Source organism: Lathyrus oleraceus, chromosome 4 (assembly GCF_024323335.1).
Source record: "Lathyrus oleraceus cultivar Zhongwan6 chromosome 4, CAAS_Psat_ZW6_1.0, whole genome shotgun sequence".
Taxonomy (NCBI): Eukaryota; Viridiplantae; Streptophyta; class Magnoliopsida; order Fabales; family Fabaceae; genus Lathyrus; species Lathyrus oleraceus.
The window spans coordinates 476,560,053-476,566,157 of NC_066582.1; positions in this window are offsets into that span (position 1 = coordinate 476,560,053).

Genomic DNA, 6,105 nt, shown 5'->3' on the forward strand with positions numbered 1-6,105 from the left:
CGAAAACGTGGATTGGTATATATGCCAAAACACTCATCATCCAAAACACAAACTGGTTAAAGGATGGATATTCGATTCTACAAAGAATACGAATCTTACTCTACTGGGGAAGATCAACAAAGGATTCCAACCAAAGAGCGCAAGAGACATATTATTCATTACCGGCAGACCGTGAATAATATACTCAAAAGGAAAAGACACCAGAGATACCGAAGTATATAATAGGTGACTAACCAGAGGAGAGACAATCGATACCAAGCATCCGGGTAAACGAAAGACAACTCAAAGGGATAAATTGCAAGCATCCGACAATTATCCGAACAACAAATATTCGACTCCACAAAGGGAAACAACGAATCTTACTCGACCAGGGAAACACAACAGGCTTCGACTGAAGAGTGCATGAGATATATTATCCATTACCGTCAGAACGTGGATAACATACTCGCGTGGAAGATTATCCACAACCGGTTACTGGGTTAACAAAGGATAAATCGACCGAAAAGAAAGGCACCGGGATACCAAAATAGGCATATAATGATGACCAATCAAAAGGAGCAACAATCATTACCGAGCAAACGGGTAAATGAAAGGCGATCCGCTGGGAATGAATTGCAAGCATCCGACAATTATTCACAGGGACTGGCTGGGGATACATTGATAAACAATCAACGATCCGGGGAACAAATCCCTAGCAAACGGTGAAAAGACCCACTGGAAACTTCAAAAGGGATAACATTGCGAGCATACGGCAATGATCCAGAAGACAACTTGCTGGGGATAAATTGCTAGCATCCGGCAAATTATCCACAAGCAACGGGAGGAATATCAACATCAGATATTGAATGAAGATAACCACAAAGAGTAACCATCATCGGTTAGGATGAACAACAAGGTAAACTCTGCAAAAGGAGAAATTAGGGTTTATAACTACCGAATACGGGGTAGAAGACCAAAATCTGGCTGAGGAAACAAGAGGTTAACACTACCGACTACTGGGTAGAAACCACAGACTCAGCTGGGATAAAATTGCAAGCAAACGGCAATTATCCACTCGTACCATAAGGCACAAACTCCGATGGGGAGAACAAACACAACATGGGATTTACAACTACCGAATACGGGGTAGAAGACCACAAACTCCACTGGGGATAGGATGAATGAAGGCCAAATACTGAGCACTTATTCAACTTATACCACCGGGAAACGCAAATTCTGTTGGGGATAAAAACCACAACAACAGAAATTCCACCATTAACCAGAACGAACCACAAAGGTTACCTCTGCTAGGGGAAAAAAAGATAGGACTTACAACTACCGAATACGGGGTAGTAGCCATATTCTGGTGGGAATAACCATAAATTAGGGTTTACATCTACCGAATACTGGGTAGAAAACCAACAACTCCACGTGGGGATGGAACGAATCACAAATCCGCACGGGAAACAAAATAGGGTTTATAACAAACCACAAACTGCTGGAGCGCATGTAAATAGGATTTACAACTACCGACTACTGGGTAGAAAACCAACAACTCTTGCTGAGGGATAAAAGGTATATAACCACAAATTCCGCCAAGGAGCAAGGAACATAGGACTTATAACTACCGGTATAAGGGTAGAGGCCCAACAAAACTCCGCTGGGGATAAATGAATTGTTGCCGGTTACTGGGCAAACCATTCATTTCTTCCATAGGGAAGCACAAGAAACAGCTGACAAAACGCCGATTCGGGATTGATCCGAAAAGACGGACTGAATCAAAACACGTCCTATGAGGATATAACTCAATAGGAAAATCCATCCCAATATATGTGTTGGGAGGAAACGGAAGAAACCGTCATCCACGAGGACATATCTCAGTGGGGAGTTGCAGAAGGAAAAACAGACATTTTCTGCTTATGGGCTGACTCTATATGGAGAGATTCAAACACCCGACATCTGCTTGGGAAGATCTACAGAGAGATCTATATCACCCAAAGCAGGAGATAACAAACAAAAGATATATGGCAAACGGATGCAACATGAATATCCGAATGTTTATGAATATGTATGAATATGCGTGATTTATGTTTGATGAATGCTGACAAAAACAGACAATATCTAACACAACCAGGCCCAGGAATCAAACGTCTGGTACTATACTTCCAGAGGAAAACCAACTGGAAAGCCAATCTGATGGAGATCCGCATGCTGTAAAGCACAGATCTGCGGGTACTGCAGGGGATCAGGAGAATCCTGAGGATATCTGCAGGGGATTAGTATCAACTGAGAAACAAAAATTCATGGCTCGACTAAGAACTGCTGCAAAAGCAACTCCAAACAACTCCGGGGAACAACCCACTGAAGGAGAATCATCCGAGTAGAATCTAATTGCACAAGCAACCCTACTGGGGAAAGCTGTCAGCTACTCTCTTGGGGAACAACCCACTGAAGGAGAAAGCACCACACAAGTAGATTCTGCAACAAGCCACTCTACTCGGGAGAACATACATCCAACGGATCACACAAGTAGATTCTTCAATTAGCCACTCTACTGAGGATCAAAAGTAATCAGGAAATCACTCCAATCTTTGGGATGATAGAGCCACCAACCGACCTTACTGGGGATTGAGAGAGCTTCCAATAGGCATAAACTGCCACAACAACCATTCTGCAGACTAAGCTGGGAAAAATGGAAAGCAACCATGCTGAGGAGAGAAACAACAACTCCGCTGGCAGCTACGCTGGGGAGAGACTACTGCTGGAGAAGAACGCGAAGCCTTCAACAACACTCTGCTCGCGACTATACTGGGGAACAACCCCATCAACAGCTCTGCTTGCGACAAATGCTGAGGAAAGCGGTAAGGTACCGGGATATCAATCCACCAACCACTGAATCTACCACAATGAGAACAACCAATGCTGGGGAGATTACTGCTGGAGAAGAAACTGAGTCTTCAACAACATCTCTGCTTGGGGAACAACCCCAACAGTAAACCGGGAGAAAAAGGATACAATCAAATGCCAGGAATATGAACAACTGTCTTACCTGTTGGGAATCATACCACCCTCGGGAGAGCACTGAGACATTCCTGAGTATCCTTTCATCATTGTGAATATTCACTTTGTTTAAAACAACAATTTTGAAAAATTTATTTGTTTAAAACAATGACATTTTATCAATTAAAACATGCAAAACATTTGTTGAATTGAAACAAATAAGAGTGCAAATAATTGGATAAAAGCTCAAATTTATTTGATGGAATGGTAGCCTGCAAATGGCAAGACTCCATAGATCTGTACAAATTTGAAATCAGCGATATATATTGGAAGAGTGCTACATTGAACATAATGATCCTTTCTCTACCAATTTGAATCTCGATGTATTCGAAGCTTCAGTTGACGACGAATCGAGAATCCCTGACGAAAAGACGGCTGCGGAACAGAAAGTCTTGTCAGGACGCAGTTACTTGCCAAATCCCTAATTTTTGCCTAGATTGCCCCAGGGTGAGGTACTCAATCTAGCGGGATGCAAATATACTCTTTTTTTCAAGTCTCTAAATTTTGCCTGGATTACTCTTGCGGGTTCTCCATCGAGACGCTCATTTTTGCCTAAGCCGCCCTTTCGGGTTTTCAACTTAGCGAGCTATTCTTTCTTTCATTTGCATATACCCCTTTTTTTTTAGGCAAAGTATTTCTTGACTGCATCTGAATTCACAGGACGAGTGAAATCCTCCCCATCCATTGTTGTAAGCATCAAAGCACCGCCTGAAAAGGCTCTCTTAACAACATATGGACCCTCGTAGTTCGGAGTCCACTTGCCCCTGGAATCGGGCACGAAAGACAAAACTTTCTTGAGCACGAGGTCACCCTCTCGGAACACACGAGGCTTGACCTTCTTATCGAATGCTTTCTTCATTCTCTGCTGATACAACTGACCATGGCACATGGCAGTTAATCGCTTCTCTTCAATCAAATTCAACTGGTCATAACGACTCTGAATCCATTCAGCATCAGTCAACTTGGCTTCCATCAAGACTCTCATTGATGGGATCTCCACCTCTACTGGGAGAACAGCTTCCATGCCGTAAACAAGAGAAAAAGGGGTTGCCCCTGTTGAAGTGCGTACAGACGTACGATATCCATGCAAAGCAAATGGCAGCATCTCGTGCCAACCTTTGTACGTAACAGTCATCTTCTGGATAATCTTCTTGATATTCTTATTAGCAGCTTCAACAGCCCCATTCATCTTAGGTCTGTAGGGAGAGGAATTATGGTGTGCAATCTTGAATTCAGCGCACAACTCATCCATCATCTTATTATTCTGATTAGATCCATTATCAGTAATGATCCTCTCTGGCACACCATAACGGCAAATCAGCTGGTTCTTGATAAACTTCACAACCACCTGTCTGGTCACGTTCGCATACGAAGCGGCCTCAACCCATTTGGTGAAGTAGTCAATTGCTACGAGAATAAACCTGTTTCCGTTGGACGCTTTCGGTTCAATCATGCCGATCATGTCGATTCCCCACATAGAGAAAGGCCATGGTGATGAAATCACATTCAGAAGTGTCGGAGGAATATGAATCTTGTCCGCATAAATCTGACACTTGTGGCATTTCTTCACATATTTGCAGCAGTCAGACTCCATTGTCAGCCAATAGTAGCCTGCTCTCAACATCTTTCTAGCCATGGCATGTCCATTGGAATGAGTACCAAATGAACCCTCATGGACCTCAGTCATCAACAGGTTTGCTTCGTGTCTATCCACGCATCTGAGCAAAACCATGTCAAAATTTCTTTTATACAGCACTTCACCACTGAGGTAGAAACTGCCTGACAACCTTCTCAAAGTTTTCCTATCTTTCACAGATGCCCCAGGCGGGTAGACCTGGTTCTGGAGGAAATTCTTGATATCAAAATACCAAGGCTTGTCATCATTCACTTCTTCGACTGCAAATACGTGAGCTGGTCTATCCAAGCGCATCACGGCAATATTAGGAACTTCATTCCAATATTTCACAACAATCATTGAGGCAAGCGTAGCAAGAGCATCTGCCATCCGATTATCCTCTCGAGGAATATGATGAAAGTCAACTTCTGTAAAGAAAGTTGAAATCCTTCTTGCATAATCTCTGTATGGTATGAGACTTGGTTGATTCGTCTCCCATTCACCCTTGATCTGATTGACAACCAGGGCCGAATCACCATACACATCAAGATGTTTGATTCTCAAATCAATACATTCTTCAAGTCCCATAATACAGGCCTCATACTCAGCCATATTATTCGTGCATTTGAAAGTTAGCCTTGCTGTAAGCGGAATATGTGTGCCATGAGGAGTAATGATTACTGCCCCAATTCCATTTCCGTATTGATTTACAGCGCCATCAAACACCATTGTCCATCTGGAACCAGGTTCTGGACCTTCATCAAGTGTAGGCTCATCACAATCTTTCATTTTCAAATATAGAATTTCCTCATCAGGGAAGTCGTACTGAACTGACTGATGATCTTCAATTGGCTGGTGCGCTAAATGGTCAGCCAAGATACTACCTTTGATAGCTTTCTGAGCTCGATATTCAATATCATACTCAGACAACAGCATCTGCCAACGGGCAATCCTCCCAGTTAAAGCAGGCTTCTCGAAGATATACTTAATTGGATCCATTCTGGATATCAACCAAGTTGTATGATTTATCATGTACTGGCGCAGCCCAAGCTAAAGCACAACACGTCTTCTCAAGCGTGGAGTACCGAGACTCACAATCAGTAAACTTCTTACTGAGATAGTATATAGCGAATTCTTTCTTCCCTGATTCATCTTGCTGACCGAGGACACAACCCATCGAGTCTTCAAGCACAGTCAAATACATAATCAGAGGTCTTCCTTCTACAGGCGGAGACAAAATCGGAGGTTCGGACAGGTATTCCTTGATACTGTCGAAAGCTTTCTGGCAATCCTCGGTCCAATCATGAGATTGATCTTTTCGAAGGAGCTTGAATATCGGCGCACATGTGGCAGTCATGTGGGATATAAATCTGGAAATGTAATTCAAGCGGCCAAGAAAACCTCGGACTTGCTTTTCAGTTTTGGGTGCAGGCATCTCTTGTATTGCTTTG